Source organism: Dermacentor variabilis, chromosome 9, assembly GCF_050947875.1.
Source record: "Dermacentor variabilis isolate Ectoservices chromosome 9, ASM5094787v1, whole genome shotgun sequence".
In the NCBI taxonomy this organism is placed as follows: Eukaryota; Metazoa; Arthropoda; class Arachnida; order Ixodida; family Ixodidae; genus Dermacentor; species Dermacentor variabilis.
Genome location: NC_134576.1, coordinates 14,416,837 through 14,436,775, shown reverse-complemented (window position 1 = coordinate 14,436,775; position 19,939 = coordinate 14,416,837). Strand labels below are relative to the sequence as shown.

At 44.1% G+C, this 19,939-nt stretch overlaps 1 long non-coding RNA gene across 1 annotated transcript; it reads left to right on the top strand.

Annotated features, from left to right (window-relative positions):
* The first annotated feature begins 271 nt into the window (after positions 1 to 271).
* On the top strand, positions 272 to 19,201 carry LOC142558619 (uncharacterized). The gene is made up of 3 exons (XR_012823049.1): positions 272 to 2,589; positions 3,484 to 3,524; positions 18,159 to 19,201. It is a non-coding gene; the product is annotated as an uncharacterized LOC142558619 (long non-coding RNA).
* Positions 19,202 to 19,939: the final 738 nt, after the last annotated feature.

Below are 19,939 nucleotides of genomic sequence, written 5' to 3'. Positions count from 1 at the left end.
CTCGCATAATACTCCAACCTTGCAGCCTGCAAGGTATATAAATAAATAAGTACATAAGCACGTCATTCATTCATCTGCATACACCTCGCACCATTCCTTGCTCAACAAACGTCACTGTGTTGATGTCTCGCAGTGCGCATCTACATTAACTGCCATTTCTGTTTCGGTATGGTTTGTGAACAGTGTAATGCATAAAAACTTCACTTCGCATAGATTCCAACATGTACACTGAATCTGCAGTTTTTTTTTTTTTTTGCTTATTAATGTAGTCGTTACTGCACGGCCACATCTTAGATTTGAAAACACAGTTAAATAAATTTGTTTGTTGCAATATAACAATATGTGTAGATCACTGCGATTGTAACCCTAGAACTTGATACAAACATGCACACTATAGGATGCAGACAAATGCTCAGGACAAATTTCAGAATGTTTGCATCCTGATACTTATGAAAGTGAATGGTTTCATTCCATGGCTGTCAATGAGACGGAGAGAGAAAACTTAATTGTGTTCGTGGAACAAAAACGCATTGATAAGCTTAGACATATAGTCATTGCTTAACACTTTCGAAATGAATAATTATAGCTTGCTATCGACATTGAAGCAGCCTTTCGACAGCAAGAAAAGGAATCAGTTTTTACAGCTCTGAACATTGAATTGCAGGAAATGCAAGCAGGCATAAAATTCTGCCAATGTAATCTGTTTAGGAATACCAAATTGGAATAAACATTGAGACTTGCATTTGTACTTTCTCTGGCTGAGCAATCTAGTTTGAAATGACTCCCATAAGCATGTCATAACAATGATGATCTAATACAGGTTAAATGCATGACTAGCTTAAGAAATCTGGATGATTGCTATAAATTACAGTGAAGAAACTATAATATCTAATAACATTAATAATATAATAATAATATTTATTTCCACAAAACAGGCTAACCGTGAGAGGCGTGCGAGGCTGAGCAGAAAGCTGAAAAATTCTACGGCAAGTGCGCCTGCCGTGGGCCTACGATCCTGCATTGTGAATAGCGCGTATTGATATGGTCTTCTTGTTAGAAGTTCCGAGTATACTACCAGCGCGAGACACGGGACAACAAAGTGGACGAGAAGCGTGTCTTTTAGAATGCTATGTTACAGCGTACAGGGTTCTACAAAAGTGACGGTAACTGCTCGAAACATTTGATGCGTCGGCTTTTGCGCCTTTAGAAATATTTAGAGAGGACTCCCATATGTATATTCGCAGCGCAAGCACGGCGATGGACGAACCAGGCTAGCGCTAAGGTTGAATTTCACAACACAATTTTCATTCCACGTCGTAATCACACAGATCGTTTGAGGCTTCGTTCAGGGGCACAAGCGGCCGTTCGGGTTGGTGCTTCTTGTTGCGTTTGGCGTAAGAATATGGCTAGGAGCAGGCACCACATATGCGCAATGACGGGCAATATACACGCATCATTTCTCCAGAAGCTGACGCCGAGCACGGGTAGCGCGAGGATCTTGTTGGGCTGACACGACAACTTCGTGGCAGCCGAATTCCGAATACTGCATATGCGGTGAGGGTAGCTATATGAGCTTGTCGATAGGTCATCTTGTAGATTGTTGTAGCGCAGGCAGAAGGAAACGGTCACAGAAGGTAGATAAGAACACACACAGCGCTGAACCATAGAATAAAGAACCGCCGAAACACCTGCGAACAGCTGTTTACGTGCGCGATGTCGCACTGAACTATAGAAACCGCCGTCGCGCACTCCAAGACAAATCTTACCTAACGTTTTTAAATTAGTAAACGTACATATTATTTGCTTCTAATGAAGAGAAGTCGATAATATTATAGTGTAAACGTTTTATTCACTACAATAAAAGAATTATGCAGCGTGTGCCACAAAACCTGGCAGTAAGCAACCCTGGGCGTCGCACCAGTCGCATTATTGAAATCGCAATCATGTGAAATGAGCCCTCTAAAAATCGCATTGCGACGCGTGCGACAGCACCGATTTTCGTCGTTGCAGTCGCAGCATGTGAAACAGGCTTGACGCCGTGGCATGGAGGAAGCGCCGTGGCCTGTTCCTTCTCGGCGTGATCGTCGTCCCATGGACAAATTCGACCACGCGTTTTACAACGTAGCTTGTGTGTTGGTTGTAGGTTCTGTGTTACTTGGCGGAAAGCCGTGAGTAGTGGCGGTGCGGCAGTGCGCCTTTGGTCTCGGTGAGCTCTGGCAGTACAGAATCTGCGTTGTGTGACCCGTACTTCCTTGAGAAATGTCGAATTGTCGCCGAACTGCAATGTGGCGTCTCCGTACCCGCCTTTCTTTCACGGATGTCGAGGGATGTGCTGCTCACTGCAAGTCACTTAAGTGTGTCTGCGTCGACTACCCACTGTTCAGCCCGTGCTGTGCGGTCTGTATTACTGGAGGATCCGGCGGTACAGACGCTCTAAATATCCAAGTGGCGTCGGCGTCTCGGCAACGGCCAGTTCGCGGACCGGAGCCCTGCAGCGGCGCCTTCGTGTCCGCAATATTCGCTAGCGTCGAGTAATGCTTGACAGACGGCGATGACGGAGGTGCTGGGATGTGCTGCTGACCATAACACGTAAGTGATATAATTCATATGCCGACACATCGCGCCAATTTGTGCGTCAGCAGCTCTTATTTGCCTGGCGAGAGGAAGCTTTGGCCTGTTTCTATTCAAGAGGGCGCGGAGCGTGATATACATTTCTGCTGTTATTTATTCGACTAGTAGGAATGTTTCCTCTGGGGTGGGGTAAAAGGCAACTGTTCTCGAGTTGCAGTAGTGGCGCCACAATAAGTACGGCTTAATCTGATCTCGTTCACGACCTAAAAGAAAAAAAAGAAAGAAACTGTTTCCTTGGAACGGCTTCACAACGCCATAAGAACTCCCCAGTTCTGCACATGGACAACACTTTCTTTTAATTATCTCGAAGTGCGCCTGCACTACAATAAATGTTGGCACGATAATGTAGATGTAAATAATGTGCAGAAAATAGCCGAACAGGAATGAGACAGAAACAACTCCAGTGCATGGCAATATTATTTTCTGATTGCCTGTGCTTGCATTGTTTACAGCTAAAGTGCTTCTGTCATACTCGCAGCTCTCTTGTGCCTGTTCCTGCGGCAATCACCTACGAAGCCTCGCATATGTCGAAGCTCTTTGTAAAAAAAAAATTTGACAGGAATGTTGCAGGACGTTATAAGGGTATATATACTATTGTTGTTCTCACAGAATCCCTCGATCGGTTCACAAACTTCCTTTGCAACTGTTATATCGTTGCGGCGTGTTGCTTTAGTCAACAGAAATCAACTTGGTTGGCACCATTGCACACCGGGGGTAGGTACCTTCTTGAACAACTTCTGGGTAAAGTGTGTGTTGTAGCTATATCAATCCATCTTTCAAATTTGTTTGATTTAGGAGCTGCTTACTGCATCCTGTTCACTGTAGGGAATAATGAATTTGTTTCTATTGCAGAGCCAGCTGTATCTACTGCCAACATGGAGTGAGTCGGCAAGGTATTTAGAAATGTCCACGTCTTCCCTGTCAATTTTTACATGTGTTGGGTGCAATGCACAGTCTTGTTTAAAACAACATGCTAAGATACAGTTTTGATATAAGACAGCCATTTAAGACTGATTGTAGGAATTTAGGAATTTTAACAAGAAAACACTGCCCGCTGATTGTCAAAACCAGTATTCAGTAACACCACCACCCTATTTCGTAGACGTAAAGAAGTGCCGAGGTGCCACTAAGCTGTACTGTAGGACAGCTTAAATGGCTTTTATACCATAACTTACAAAGCTTATCAGAATGCACATCTAGTGTGTTTAGTGCGCTCTTAATCAGTTTGTATTGAGCAGAGTTTTGTTAACCCCTGTGTTGGCACATACAAAAAAAAAAAAAAACTATGCTTGACAAGTGTGCTTCTTTTTTATTACTTGCATGACTAAACATGGGCCTGTTAACTCTTTACTATTAACACAATTAAGCAAAAGTTCAGCTTGTGCTAGAGTTGGATTGCAAGAATAGCTGAAATTACATGTGGACTACATTCATGTTAAAATATTTCCGATGTCATTCTAAAAAGATAAAAGAAATGTGAGCAGAACACTACCTCACACTGGAGGGTGAACAATGTCTGATGATGAACAATGCTAGCAGCAAGAATAGCTGTAGACTAGATCGTGCAGCAAACTTGTCCAAATGCCGACGAACATGCAGTCCAGAGGCCAAAGGCTTCCTCGATGAGCCCGGGCATCACTGGTTTTCACTCATTCCAGTCAAGCATGCTTATGGAATGAACATTTCACAGGCCAGAGACTGCCTTTTTTCTTTCCTTTTTCTACCACGTGTCGCAAAAACATGACAGACAGCAAACCTCTTTGCAAGCAAACATGCTTTCTGTGTTGCCCAGATATAGGATCACAGCAACACATCAATGCACAGCTGCTGCTGTCTCATCTGTTATGTTACAATAGGGATCCATCACGCTTTTCCAATAGCTCAAGGGTGCATGCAGATGGTGTGCATGGCACAGTGAACAAAGCATACGCAAAGGTCCGTTAGCAAAGTAACTCAACTGTACCAGCAGAATTTGCACACAGATTATTCTGCCTCCTGAAATCTATTTTCTTTGGGAAGCTACACACTACTGTGCATCTGTTTGCCTCTAGTCTTGGCAGTGCTATACTAAATGGTCCCATGTGCTTGCTCATGTTGAATGCCATGGCTCATTGTGTACTATGTGTTATTTATGACTTTTTATCCTCAGTTTCAGGAAAGTGAGCTGAACTAATGAATGATGAGTAGAGTACTGTACAAAGACAGGAGTGACCTTTTTCTATCAAAAACAACTGAAATTTGTGACAGTGTGCATTTTCATGCTGCAGTGGACAGGCAGGTTGATCCATTTTGCAGAGTGCCCAGCAGATCACCATAAGGACACTGTGAAGATTCCATTTCTGTCAAAAAGAAAGAATGTACACAAATATCAGGCTGCATAACTTGTCTAACAGACTATGTTTGCACTTTGACCTCTTTGTGTTAAGCTGATGTTACAGGATTTTAATGGAATACGGCCATTTCTGGCATTACCACACAGACTATGCACAGACTTCTGTTCTTAGGGATAAAATATTTGTTTCAACCATGAAACGCAGTGCAGCACACCCTGTGCACTGCATTCAGGAAAAATTGCTTTTTCCCGCAGGCTTCACGGCAACGCTCGTGTACTGCTGTGAAACTCGACTAAGGTCGAATGTCGTCGCACGGCTTGCCCTAATTTTGCACCTTCAGATGCGTGCTTTTGTGCGAAGCAGCAGCGCATGCTTTCACTCACGTTAAGTCCTAAGAGCGCCGTCTGCGCACTCGTGCGATGTCTTGAAACCGTATTGGTTTCCCCTGCGGGTTTCACGGCAACGCTCGTGTACTGCTGTAAAGCGCGACTAAGTTGGCATGGCGTCGCACAGCGTGTCCCAATTTCGCGCATTCAGGCGCGTGCTTTTTTGCGAAGCAGCAGCGCATGCTTTCACTCACGTTAAGTCTTAAGAGCGCCGTCTGCGCACTCGTGCAATGTCTTCAAACCGTATTGGCTTCCCCAGCGGGCTTCACGGCAACGCTCGTGTACTGCTGTAAAGCGCGACTAAGTTGGAATGGCGTCGCACAGCGTGTCCCAATTTCGCGCATTCAGGCGCGTGCTTTTGTGCGAGGCTGCAGCGCATACTTTCACTCACGTTAAGTCTTAAGAGCGCCGTCTGCGCACTCGCGCGATGTCTTGAAACCGTATTGGTTTCCCCTGCGGGTTTCACGGCAACGCTCGTGTACTGCTGTAAAGCGCGACTAAGTTGGCATGGCGTCGCACAGCGTGTCCCAATTTCGCGCATTCAGGCGCGTGCTTTTTTGCGAAGCAGCAGCGCATGCTTTCACTCACGACGTTATTTATTGCTGTGTTGCCCACCCTGCAGGCCGCATACTTGCTGGTAAACTTCCTAGTTTTTTTCCTCCACTGTGAATCAATGTTTTTCCCGTACAGATGCCTCAACACTCTCCCAGGCCATTTACTTTCTTCTGTATTCCTCAGTCGTTCTTCATAATCAATTTTACTGTGAGCTTTCTTCACTTCAAAACTAGGCCAGTGCATATAACCCTGCACAGCTTCATTTGTAGTCTTCCTGTGAGCGCCCAATGCGAAGCGTCCCACTCACCTTTGGTTCCCATTGAGTCCTGATTGTACCCCTGATTTACAGCAAACAACTGCATTTCCAAAAGTAACTCCTGGAACCATTACACCTTTCCACATACCCCGGAGCACTGCATACTTATTGTATCCCCATAGTGCTCTGTGCTTCATTATGGCTGCATTTCTCTTCCCCTTCACTGTTATTGTTTTTTCCTGTGTTTCCATATATCTATTGCCTTCATTTATCCATATACCAAGGTATTTATATTCTCTTATCCGAGGTATTTCTTGGCCCTGTATCTCCACTGTCTGTTCACTGTTTTCATTGAATACAATAACACCTGATTTTCTAACACTAAATTTCAAACCTAAATTGTTGGCTTCCTGTCCACAGATATTAGCCAGACGTTGCAAATCACTTTGCTTGTTTGCGAGCAACACAATGTCGTCCGCATAAAATAAACCTGGGAGTTGCTGCTCTATTACTGTACCCGCCTGTTTATATGAGAGATTAAACCCGATATTACTTCCTTTGGCGCCCTCACCATGTACACCCGGGAGCAAAATAAGCCAGGGGATGCAAGCAACAGCCGAAATCTGATAAAACTGCATCGCCGCGCCATCTGACGTCGAGCGTCTGGCGTTGTGACATCACAATAGGCGTGCGCATCCTTTTTCGCTCGCAGCCATGCCCTTTTACTCACTCGCCGACTACTAGCTGATCACATGTAGTGCTTGGCAGTAGGGGTCACTGCTTATATTCAAACCGTGACGTGCTCAGCCTGACGGGGCCTCGGTGAGGGTGACGAGTACGCTGCTGGAGTTGCCCTGATTAAAGGGTTAACATATCTTGTCTCGGCGACAAACTATGCCACATATGGCGTTAGTTCGCCTGTTTGTATTTTGTTTGTTTAAAACGCCCTGTGTGATCATGAAATACGAACGAGGGCACAGAAAACAAAGAGGCATTGAGCCAAAGAAATCAGTTTATTTAAATCAAATGAAACGAGATAGGCAGGTCACCAAAAAAATAGGCAAGTAGACGAGTCAAAAATAACGTAAGCAGATATAGGTGCAGTCATAGGTTGGCCATGAAAGAACAAAATGAAAACTACTTAGCCTGAGGGCACGCAAAATATAGCATCGGGAAAATGTATTATCTGCGCCCCCGACATTACTACACAAATTTAGTAGTGGGTCAAGTGACCGCCCGCGAAAATTATTTGACATCCACCTTGGCATTGAACTGTAAAGCGAGACAACATATTCACTGTCAGATCGAAGCAGGTATTCACGAATGGTGTTCCAGAGTGCGTCTGCCCTGGACAAGTTGCATTTGGACAGAGCCGATTTCGTGCGTGCCCACACATTTTCAGTGGGGTTTAATCCGCGTCATTCGGAGGCCACAGCAACGTGCTCACGCCAAGGTTCTCTAGCACGTCAGTCGCCTTACGAGCCATGTGCACGGGGCCTTTGTCGTGCTGGAAAAGAAAACAGCCTTCGGGGAAGGGTCCATCCAGCACATGTGGGATCATGGTGTCTTGAAGCAGAAAACTAAGATGACGCCATGAATTTCCCATGAATGCAGACAAGAGGCCCTAGCCCATCTTGGCTCATGGCACCCCACACGGAGACTGCACACCGGCCACTTGAAAGAACGCTCTGAGTATAGCCAGGGTGATACCTGCAATCTTAAAAGAACCAAAATGGACAGAAAAAAAAATATGCAGAAAAGTGATTTTGCAGTCGGTAAATGAAAGCTTACAATACAGGTTGTGCTACATACACCTTGAAACCATAGCATTGTACAAATAACTTGAAACACGTTTATTCGAGGTGCTGCTAACAGAAGTTATTGATGGGTATTTACGTTACTTGCCATGTATTTATTTCTCAATTGAGATTAGCAGATAATTTCATTCATAGGGATAATTTGACGACTCCTCAGTATTATTACAGCCAAGGGAAATATCCGCATGTGCGAAGGAGCAAAATATGTTAACATGGCGATAAAGTGAAGGCATTGGTTACCTAGAATCAAGGGCCGCCACACCCTCCTTTTTTTATCCTGAGTGCAGAAAGTGAACTCGTCAGAAAAAACTACATTGTGCCACTCTTCTGCACTCCAGTGCTGGTGGTCCAGGCGTTGTCGCTCAGTCAGGATGGTTTTTGCGCCGCAGCACAATTTCAAATTCCAGCGCCTTTTAAACGACGGCGAACTGTAGAAGGAGAAATATCCAGTAACAGCTCGTCGCAGATTTCTTTAGCACTGAGGAAAGGGTCCACGACAGATGCGGCCACAATCAGTATGTCATCCTCATGCGTTGTGGACCTTGGCCGGCCAGACCGCTTGGCATCCGCAAGTGTTCCTTCATCTCGAAAGGCATGGATGATTCTCACTGATGTCTTCGACCTGCGAGTTCCTTGGCAAATCGCTCTCTGCGGTGAACACTCAACGAAAAATCTGGCGACAAGCTTCCGTTCTTCAACTGGGACAGGTGGTGCCGTTTCAGCAGACGCCGCACCTTTGGTTGGTGCTCCGCATTTCTAAACCATTAAAAAGTATTGCTGGCCGGTGAGAAGCCAGAACACATCACGAGCAGCTAAAGATAAAGAAATGGCGTGACAGCAGATTTCTAGTCGAACCGCTGAACATCGAGTCATTCACTGTATAGATAAATCTTTATGCTCCCATGGTGCCCCTCTGGCTGGCTTTTTATATTTTTTATCAGCGGCTTAATAGTACACAGCGACATAAAACAGCCGGGCAGACTGATGTCACCTTCATATCTTTAGTGCAACACATGGGCCCAATAATATAAAACTAATGACTGCTGGGGTTTTACGTGCCAAAACCACGATATGATTATGAGCATATTTAGCACCAGCAAACAAGGACGGAAGGGAGACGACACCACAATGCGCAATGTGTTCTTTGTCGTCTCCCTTCCGTCCTTGTTTGCTGGCGCTAAATATGCTTTCAGTTTACCAACACGCCCAACAAATGGCAATATGATTATGAGGGACGCCGCAGTGCAGGGCTCTGGAAAGTTTTAACCCCTGGGGTTCTTTGTCGTGCACTGATAACGCGCAGTACACAGGCCTTTAGTATTTTGCCTACATTGAAAATGCAACCGCCGTGGTCAGAATCGAACCTGCGTCTTTCGAGTCAGCAGCCAAGCACCATAACCACTAGGCCGCCGCCGCGGACACTAATAGAACACTCGTCCCATTTAATACTTGACGCTGCATTGAGTTGTCATTGAAAGCAGACAAACTGTTGCTTTGCATGGTGAAACTAAAAAACTGATCTCCAAGCTTTCAGACAGGTCTAATGATGCAACTCCTCTTACTATGTTGTGTGATGGCGTTCCTTCAGACAGTGATCATCATAGCAAGCATGGAAATCACGATGCGTTCTGCGTGGTTACATAGATTAACAAAAACTCGTGCCAGCAGTGGTGAACAATAGCACATTAAAAAAAAATAGTCTGGCTGCTATGCATTATCTGTCTGGTCGGGGCAAAGCGAGCAGTGTAAGCTTCACACCCAGCGCTACATGCCCCTGTTGAACTGAGTGTGCGACGAATTAAATAAAGACCCCTACCGACCCCTACCGCCAAACGCTTTGTGTAGTCAGCTAGTACATGACGAACGAGTAAAAGGACATGGCTGCGAGCCTGAAAGGACGCACACCATGATGTCTCGACTCCAGACACTGACCGTAAGATGGTGTGGTGATGCAGTTTTATCAGAAAATTTGGGTGTGGTAGTTCATAGTTTTTTTTTTATTGTTTAACCTAGATAGGACGTTAGGCAGTATAATAGCAAGAGCTTGATGGCGCAACCTACCGCCCCATTCCAAAAGGGACGCTCGTAACATCCATCCGATTTCGGCCGCCGCTCACGTGCCCCGGCTTATTTTGCTGCCGGGTGTACATCATAAACAGCAGTGGGAATAAAGGGCACCCCTGCCTCAGTCCCTTACTGATATCAACTTTCTCCTCGCACCTCATCCCTTCCTATTCAACGCAAACGGTATTTTCTTGGCAAATCTCTCTCAAAAGCTGTAGACAAGCGCCACCTAAGCCTTCCCCTTCCAGAATATACCACAAAATGTTGCGGTCTACGTTGTCATAGGCTCCCGTAATATCTAAAAATGCCACATATAACAGTCTGCTTCCTACTCTTGGTATTTCAATACACTGAGTAAGAACAAAGAAGTTATCATCCAAACACCTACCTATTCTGAAAAACACGGGGAATGCGGGAGCTGGAAATTCAAGACGATGATGAGCAAAACGTGAACAAGGTGAATGCATAAGCCAACGTTTTGACAAGTGGACTTTTCTTCAAGGCGACGTATGCTTTCCTCGCCACAGTATCTATAGGTGGGGTTCTTCTAAAGGACAGAGGGTGTAAGGGAGGGTTCGGCAATGAGGGAAGGTGTGTTAGCGTGTCGAACTGAGAGTAAGGGAACACTGTGCACAAGGCCAGGGCCAACCCCCCCACTCCGGTCTGTCAGCACACGCATGTTAGCCGGTGTGTCAAGGGCGTCTGACACCCCATCTGAAAAAAAAAAAAAGAAGAGAAAAGAAAAAGAAAGAGGGGGGGATACGCCAAGAAATCAAACTGTGTTGTGGCCTATAGCGTGAAATTCAGCATAGCGAATAGATTCTAAAGCTCCCTTTGAAACGTTTATGCCTATTGGTTGCAATGTCTTGAACTTATGGATAAGTTATGTTTCTCTGTATTTTCTTTCTCGTTCAGAACGGAAATTTGACTGTAAGATGTAGAGTTTAAGGTCATTAAAGTTATGACCTGGTTGGTTGAAATGCTCGGCGACGGCCTTGGGAAGCTTTTTAGCTATGTCCGCGCGATGTCCATTTAATCTTACGTTCGTTGATTGTCCTGTTTCACCGAAATATTGTTTCTTACAGAAGGAACATTCAAGCATATAAATCACATTAATCGCACTAATTGGAGACAGTGACTACAAGTACATGCATGAACACTTCCCACCAGGCCAACACTCACCACACATTAGCTTTGAGAGCGGCGCCACAACACACACCATCCGAGACCTCATTGCTGCAGCACCACAGCACATCACACATTTCGTCATTCACTGCGGGACTAATGACCTTAACCATGACACCGACGACAACACAGTTGAGGCCACGAAAACGCTCATAAACGATTTGCACACCAACAGACCAAACGCAGAAATCACCCTGACAACGGTACTTCCCAGAATCGCAAACAAACACAGGCCACTTATTCAACAATCAGCGACACTCCGAACTCACGCACTAGGGACACGTAAGCTCAATGATTTTCTTCTTGACATTGGAAACCAACACGAGAATGTCGATGTCATCCACCACACTGAAATACACCAGGACCCCGACATTCTGCTCGCCCGGGACGGACTACACCCCAATTTTTTTGGCGTCAAGGTAATGGCTAACAACATCAAGTACAGGCTCAGGAACTCTTTTAAATCGATACAACCTACAACACCAATAAATTCTGCATCCCATTTAGCTTCAACACAGAAACACACGCCTGAAATTTTCAACACCAGCTCACACGCACGTTCCACCGAAGCTAGAACCCAAGAAGCATCTACACAAACGGTGGACGCGGAACCAACACCACCTTCACAACATCCGCTCATATGGGAGCCCACAACCAACTGCAAAGCCTTCACGCAAATGGCAACATACACTAATAAGCAAACCGATACGCAGACAGATACACATACAGACATCGGTGCAGGCCTTGACAAGAAAATTAAGCGTGAAAAGACACCACCTGAAGATTTTTCGCCCCGGAGGTCTGCCCGAGCCAAACAGAAATGACTACCACGCACTAGGGATAGCGCACGCAACAACAAATCTCGCCCTTTCCTCCAATCCCGCAAACTCGTCTCCAAACAAACAAATTACAAATTTCACCTAAACACTTACACTAGCTGCATTAAAAAGAGGAAAATCCCAAAAGGTCTCAGAATTAAGCTTAGATGCACCCTTGGTTCTTTACCCTCGGGGCTATTATTGTTGCGCATTCTCGAATAACACTGCAAGGAACAATTTATGATAATTGCTGATCAACTCGACAGCATAAAGTTATCTGAACCGGAAATAAGAGAACTTAAACAATTCGTCCAAACTAAGGAGGAAAAATTACTAGATAAATACCGGCGCAAAGGTATTAGAGCTGCAGATCCACCCAAAGAAACTAATGTAACCCCTGCAGCACGTAGCTCCACTGACAGTCCTACAAGCGAGTATCCAGAGCACTGCAGCAATGTAGTAGACATATCCCAGAGTCTAAGCCCCGAAGAAGTTGCTCTCCTGAAACTTGGTCTAACATTTTGTCTGACAAACAACGCAGTAAACGAATATGAACTCCACAAAGATATAACAGAGTTTCCACGACGCATGCGCATCAAGGAGTTCTTTTTCGATAGACCAGATGTAGGAAAAGAAGATAGGGACTCTCTTAGACCACCTAGCACGTGGACACCGGAAACCGAACAGTGCCCAGACCTCGATTTATACATAAAACTGATATCAAAGGAAATTCTAGAGTCAGCGCGGCATTGTCGGAAACACAAAAATTTGACCGCCACTCAACACCAAATCCTTAAAGAACTTGCGAAAAGGAATGATATTGTAATAAAGCCAGCAGACAAAGGCGGCAGTATCGTAGTCTGGCCTATAGAAAAGTACAAGAATGAGGCCTCTAAACAACTGAGCAACCACACCCATTAGAGAAAATTCGACTCTAACCCAACTTCAGATTACAACAATAGTGTGATAAACACAATAGCGGAGCTCCTGTCCAGGGAACTAATCACGCAATCTAAATATCGCTTCAGGATGCCCAAGAACAAAAAAGCAGGTTGCTTTAACTTCTTCCTAAAACACATAAAGTTCCGGTCGAAGAAATATTTACAGGAGAAATCCCAGGTCGGCCTATTGTGTCTAATAACAACACACCTACAGAGTCGCTGTCTAAATTCTTAGATCACCACCTGTCAAACATACCCACCACCCTCCCATCTTTTGTTCAAGACACGCCGCACTTCCTTCGAATTATCGACGGCATCAACGCCAACCAAATCCTTTCCGACCGCGCTATTCTAGTCACTTTGGATGTTACTGCCCTTTACACCAACATTCCTATGTGTGAAGGAATGGAAGCTGTTTCTAGATCCTGCGCAATCAATCCCCAAGTGCACACTCCTGAAGTTTACTTATCGCTCCTTAGGTTAGTTCTCACGCTCAACTATTTCGAATTCGATTCTATTCACTACCTGCAAACTTTCGGCACTAGCATGGGTACGCCATTCGCTCCCACGTATGTGAACGTCTTCATGGGACAGCTTGAAGCAGACCTGCTGAAATCCTACCCTTTAAAACCCCACACCTATCTTCGCTACATTGACGACATATTTATAATATGGGAACACGGCACAAGCGCCTTAACCGACTTAATTAGCCATTTCAATCGCGTTCACCCGAGTATTAAATTTACTGCTCACCACTTTCCTAGTCAGACCAACTTCCTGGACACGACGGTTTACATAGAAAACTGAGAGTGACACTTTACTGGAAGCCTACAGATAGCCAGCAATATTTAGACTACAACAGTCATCACCCGCGACATTGCAAGTAAGGAATTTTTGTTGGACAAGCGAAACGTATCAGAAGAATCTGCAGCGAAGACCACGACTATATCCACCACCTAAATGACTTTAAAACAACGCTAGCAGAAAGGAACTATCCCCAAGTTGCTCTCGATAGAGCTTATGATGCTGCGTCAAGATTGGAGAGACAGTCGGAATTGGTGAAGAGACAGCCCACACTAGAATCTGACAGACCGCCGGCCTTTATAACAAAATATTCTAATGCACTCCCAAACATAAACAACATCCTAAGAAAATACCACCCAATATTATCAAGTAACGAGCGTCTGCAAAAAGCATTCCTGGATGTACCGAGGGTTACCTATCGCCGAAACAAGAACTTTAAAGACATGTTAGTGCACGCAAAAGTCAGCCAACAGCATTCCCCTGTAATAAAAGCATGTTGTCGCCCTAGGTGCAAAACCTGCAGGCACCTTCAAAGTGACATTAAAATTAAAAGCACCATAAATAGTTATACACATGAAGTCAAATCTAGCTTCACTTGTACAAGTTCGGATGTGTTTTATATGCTTGAATGTACCTTCTGTAAGAAACAATATATCGGTGAAACAGGACAATGAACATCAGATTAAATGGACATCGCGTGGACACAGCTAAAAAAAGCTTCCCAAAGCCACTGCAGAGCATTTCAACCAACCAGGTCATAACTTTGATGAACTTAAACTCTACATCTTACAGTCAAATTTCCGTTCTGAATGAGAAAGAAAATACACAGAATCATACCTTATCCATAAGTTCAAGACATTACAACCAATAGGCATAAACGTTTCAAAGGGAGCTTTAGAATCTATTCACTATGCTAAATTTCAAGCTATAGGCAACAACACAGTTTGATTTCTTGGCCTATCCCCCCCCCCCTTCTTTTTTCTTTCCTTTCCATTCCTTTTTTTTTTTCTTCTCTCATTTTTTTTCAGCCGGCGTGTCAGACACCCTTGACACGCTGGCTAACACGCATGTCTTGACAGACCGGGGTGGAGGGGGGTGGCCTTAGCCTTGTGCACAGTGTTCCCTTACTCTCAATTCGACACGCTAACACACCTTCCCTCCTTGCCGCACCCTCCCGCCTTACACCCTCTCTCCTTTAGAAGATCCCCACCTATATATACTGTGGCGAGGAAAGCATACATCGCCTTGGAGAAGACAAGTCCGCTTGTCGGAAGGTGGGCTCCTGCATTCACCTTGTTCACGTTTGGCTCATTACCTATTCTGAAGCCATTCTGAAGTTCTCCCGAAATGCCATTATTCTCTGCCCATGCTTGCAGCTTTAATTTGATTGCCTGCATTGCTAGCCTGTATATTACTGATGTAATGGTCAACAGTCTATACGAGGTAATTCTATCTTTGTCCCCCTTACCTTTATAAATTAAATCCATTCTACTTTGTCGCTAACTGTCTGGTATTCGTCTATCTTTTAAAGTTTTTTCCACTGTTTTCACCAGAGCTTCCTTACTTTTTTTGTCCTAGTTCATTAATCAGCCTAACAGGAACCTCGTCCAGCCCAGTGGCTGTGCCCTTAGGAATTTTCTCTTTGGCTTTCTTCCAGTTGAAATTTGTCAGTACCAGCTCCTTTTCCACCAGGTTCTCTTTCTTCCTCTTTCTGTTTCTTCAAATACAACCTCTTTATTGCCCTGAAAAAATTCAGCTGTTATTTTTCTGATGTAATTTATTGCCGCTTCCCCTTCCAGTTTGTTTCCATCTTTGTCTAGGATATGTTGTTGTATTGTTGACTTCCTGCCTAATAATTTTATGTGGTTCGAAAATATTCAAAGTGCGGCCTTCTCTTTATCACGTGTTTCTGACAACCAACGTTCAGTTTCACCTTTTATCTTTGTTTACACCAGTATTTGAACCATAAACTTTAAAGAAACGATATATTTCCCATTTACTGGGCACCTCATACTGCGGCAACTGCGCCTTCCTTGCCTGCATGTGCTCTTGGGATGCTTTCTGTTGTTCGGCGATTGCTTCTCGTATTTCCCTGTTCCACCAGCTTTTTGGTTTCCTTTTTTCCTTTCCAACAAACATGTTTCTCTTTCTGTATTTCTGTCGTTATTACACTCAGAAGCTCACTATATTCCCACTCTTTCCTTGGCCATTTGCCAAGTTCTTCCTCAACTCTAGTGACTATATTTGTTATTTGTTCAGCATTCAAATTTGAACTGGCCATCTTGCACTCCTTGCTCTCTTTCCCAACTACATATCCCATCTTCAAAAATGGTGCATTTATGGTCACTCCCTATGCTGCTATACCCTTCTTCATTAATGACCATTTCTCTCAACTTATCATGAATTCCTTCTGTCATCAGACGGTAATCAATTGTTGATTGCCAGTTTCCCACTTCCCACGTAATCTGCCCATCACACTTAGGCCCTGTAGTCACGATAGCGAGGTTATGTTGCTCGCAAAGGTCTAACATTGACTTCCCTTTGCCAGTATAGCCATCTAAATCCTGTATGTGGGCATTAATGTCACCTAATAGGATAATTTTAGCCTTATTCCCGAAACCCTTAATATCAGCACTTATGCATTCGACTAACTCTTTTTCTTCTCTGTGCTGTTATTTCCAGTCCACAAATATGTAACGCCGAGCCAAGTTTTTTTTCCCACTCATTGTACCTGATAACCAAAGATGCTCTTGACATTTTGAATTTACTCTTTTCCATTTGGCTACCTGATGGATGAGCATTCTGACTCCCCTAACCTTTCTTTCCGACTTAGTTCTCTTGCACCCGTTAAGTCTTAAGAGCGCTGTCTGCCCGCTCGTGCAATTTCTTGAAACCGTATTGGCTTCCCCGGTGGGTTTCACAGTAACGCTCGTGTACTGCTGTGAAGCTCGACTAAGCAGCTATTAGCTGAAGATGGAGTTTATTGAACTAAAGAAACAACTCGAAAAAATACATGGAGTAGGAAAATTACAGACAAATCGTCTAGAAACAGACATTTATTACGAGAAAATGCAAATGTGTGTACACCGCATGATGCCAAAAACAAAAAGGTCAGAAAATATGTTAGATATATGAACAGTCCACTTCTGCACACCACCTGATTTTAACAGGGTGCACTTAGGCTTGTCAGCTTTGTGTTGCTATGAGAAAGGTAGTCGATAGTTGGCTGAGAAGCAAATGATTGCACATTGTACTTTGCAGTGAAATATATACTCAAACAAATAGAAAACTATATTTACAGTAGGCTTCACTGAACTTGAAAGCCCATATTATTTGTCAGTTGTGTAGGTTCCCTTTGATAGAGAACTGTAAAGTAGGATTATGCAATGAAATGTATGACATGCATAGATGAAGACTCTGTGAACAAAATTTCACTGTTGTAATTTCATGAAACTGTTCCTTTAAATCATGATCTGAAATTAATTATAGCTTCACTATGTTTAACATGTCAATGTTTGCTTGAGTTTAGTTTATAAACTCAAGCCACTGGCTTATTTGTTAACCACTTCATAGTAAGGATAACAATGAGCAAATTAAGATTGTGTAGACCCATTAAGTATAAGAGCATAATGGCGCGTTGGGGTAAGTGTAAATATGCAACATGCTTTTTATGTTTTTTACCATGTGGCAGGTGGGGGTATGTCTTGAATCTGTACATGAACTGATGGCAAAAAAATTTACAGGTATATGTCTACTCCTGCAAGGAAGTAAAATAGGTCTGAGGCACATGAACCAGGATGCCACAGTATGCTAGTGTTACCAGCTATAGACAGTTTTATCGGTGAGGAGGAACATAGCCTCAAACTAACGCGCCGCGCTCCTCCTCGTTCTGGTATGTGCGAATCACCATTTCTTCCATTGGGAGCCTGGAACAGTAGCAAATTAGTGTGATTCTAAAGTGTTCTGTCTGTGCTTGCTGCGATGTCAGATGACTCAACGAATGTGAGCGAGCTACCGTGGCACTGTATTCAGCTGTAAAAATAACTTTCGGAAGCGAATGTGAAGTGCTTCTTCAGTTGCAGCGACTCTATAGACTCCGCCGGTGCAGTTGCAGACAAGCGTCCCCTTTGGATTGCCAGCATAAACAGAAAGGCCTTGACACCATCAGCTTCGTAACGTGTATATTTAAAAGATGTTTCCAGTGAGCATATGGCAACGAACTCGGTGCCCATGATCAAAAGGTGTGCAGTCGAGTCAGCCAACTATTGCGAATGGCCGAAGTCAACTGTTTCTTTGTGCATGCACATTAAAGTCTATCTGTTTGAATGTCTTCTAAGGATGCCACACTTAATACTGTTGTTGTTACAGGCAGTGGTTACCCTGGCGATGTGCTATGGGTCGCTCAGTTCCAGCCAATTGTTTCCGGGTGACGCCTCTCCAGAATGGCCTTCCTCGGTGCGCCCATTGACACGCGGTTCCTCCCGGATCCACTCCTGTGGCAACTTTCCTTCTTCGCCTGGTCCGCCTCATGCGGAGCCGTTTGGCTCATGCCAGCAGTTTTCCAGCACCGCCTCTTGGGCTAAGTCAGCTACGGATTGCCTGGAGCCATTTCTCGAAGAAACCGTTTTGTTGGGCTGGCAACCTGAGCATGGCTTTGCCTCGCCTGGAACCGCCGGAGCAGTACAAAAGCGCCAGTCCGCAACGATCCACTTGGGGCTCGACACTTCAGCAAGGATGTCGCACTTACCACCATTGTTGCTACAGGTTAGTTACCTGGAAGCAGCCCCTTGTATTAGGTCTAGTAATTACTGTTTTATTGCAGTGTTTTGTCCACCACCAGTATTTGATTCATTAAATTGCTTATGCTCTTTCTTGTCTAATCTGCTGCTTATGCTTTCTGGCGATGTGGAAAGTAATCCAGGTCCTATGAGCAAGGCGGAAGACATGGAAAAAATTTGCCTTTGGCTCAGACATGGAAAAAATTTGTAAATTCGAGGAGGGGCAGGCTAATTTACTTGCCGAATTGACACGAAGAAGTAGAGGTGCGCAGTCGCTGAGAATGAAATTAAGCTCCTAAATGCCAAAATTGCAGCTTTGGAAACATGCAGCATATCCGAACAGGAAACGTCCGATGCTGTCATAACTACAACTAACTTGCGCAGTGTTACTGACCAGCTGTCTAACATTTCATCTAGGTGTGATAGTGCTGAAAATCGGATGCGACGCTCTAACCTTCTGTTTTTTGGAATTGATGACGCCCCTAACGAAGATTGGACTGCATCCGAACAAAATATAATAAAGTTCTGCTCAGAGAAGCTTCAAATTACTGTAACAACCAATTTGAACACGTTCATAGAATAGGCAGGCACAGTGACAATAAACACAGGCCAATAATAGCAAAATTAACCTTTTTCAAGGACAAAGAAAACATTCTGATGTTAGCATGTAAACTCAAAGATAGTCATTCGCTATCAGTGAAGACTTTTCCCCAGCTACACGGCAGGCGAGATGACAGCTCATTGCATTCACGAAGACACAGAAAAAACAATTCAAACTAACAGTTGACAGGCTGCCCATAGACAATAAGACATACATATTTGATATCGCTACTAACTCTGTTATTCCTTTTACTAGATAGCTCAGGGGCAGCATGTGTCCAAAACACCATAATCAGTCTAACTCCTATCATGCCTTTCCTACTGTATCATTATCTTTCACTAACATTCCAAGCCTTGTGTGTAAATGCGACCAGCTTTCTTCCTTCCTTGAAAATAGCAAATCTGATATACTAGCATTAACTGAAACTTGGTTGTGTCGGGCTATATCTGATAAAGAAATATTTGAATGTGTTCACTACTACATTCACAGATATGACCAAAAAGATAAAAGAGGCGGCGGCATCCTTCTAGGAATAAGAAAAACACTTCCATCTTATGTAATTAACTCATACTCTAACCTTTAAATTATTTGGGCTGCATGCATGTTCTCATCGTCGCAAGTACTTATAGGTGTATGTTACAGAGCTTCAAATTCTACCAATTTATTTATTAATGACTTGCGCAGCAACATAAACTCAGTGATGAAGCTTCACCCGTTTGATGCCATCTATCTACTAGGAGACTTCAATTTTCCTTTGATCGACTGGGTTA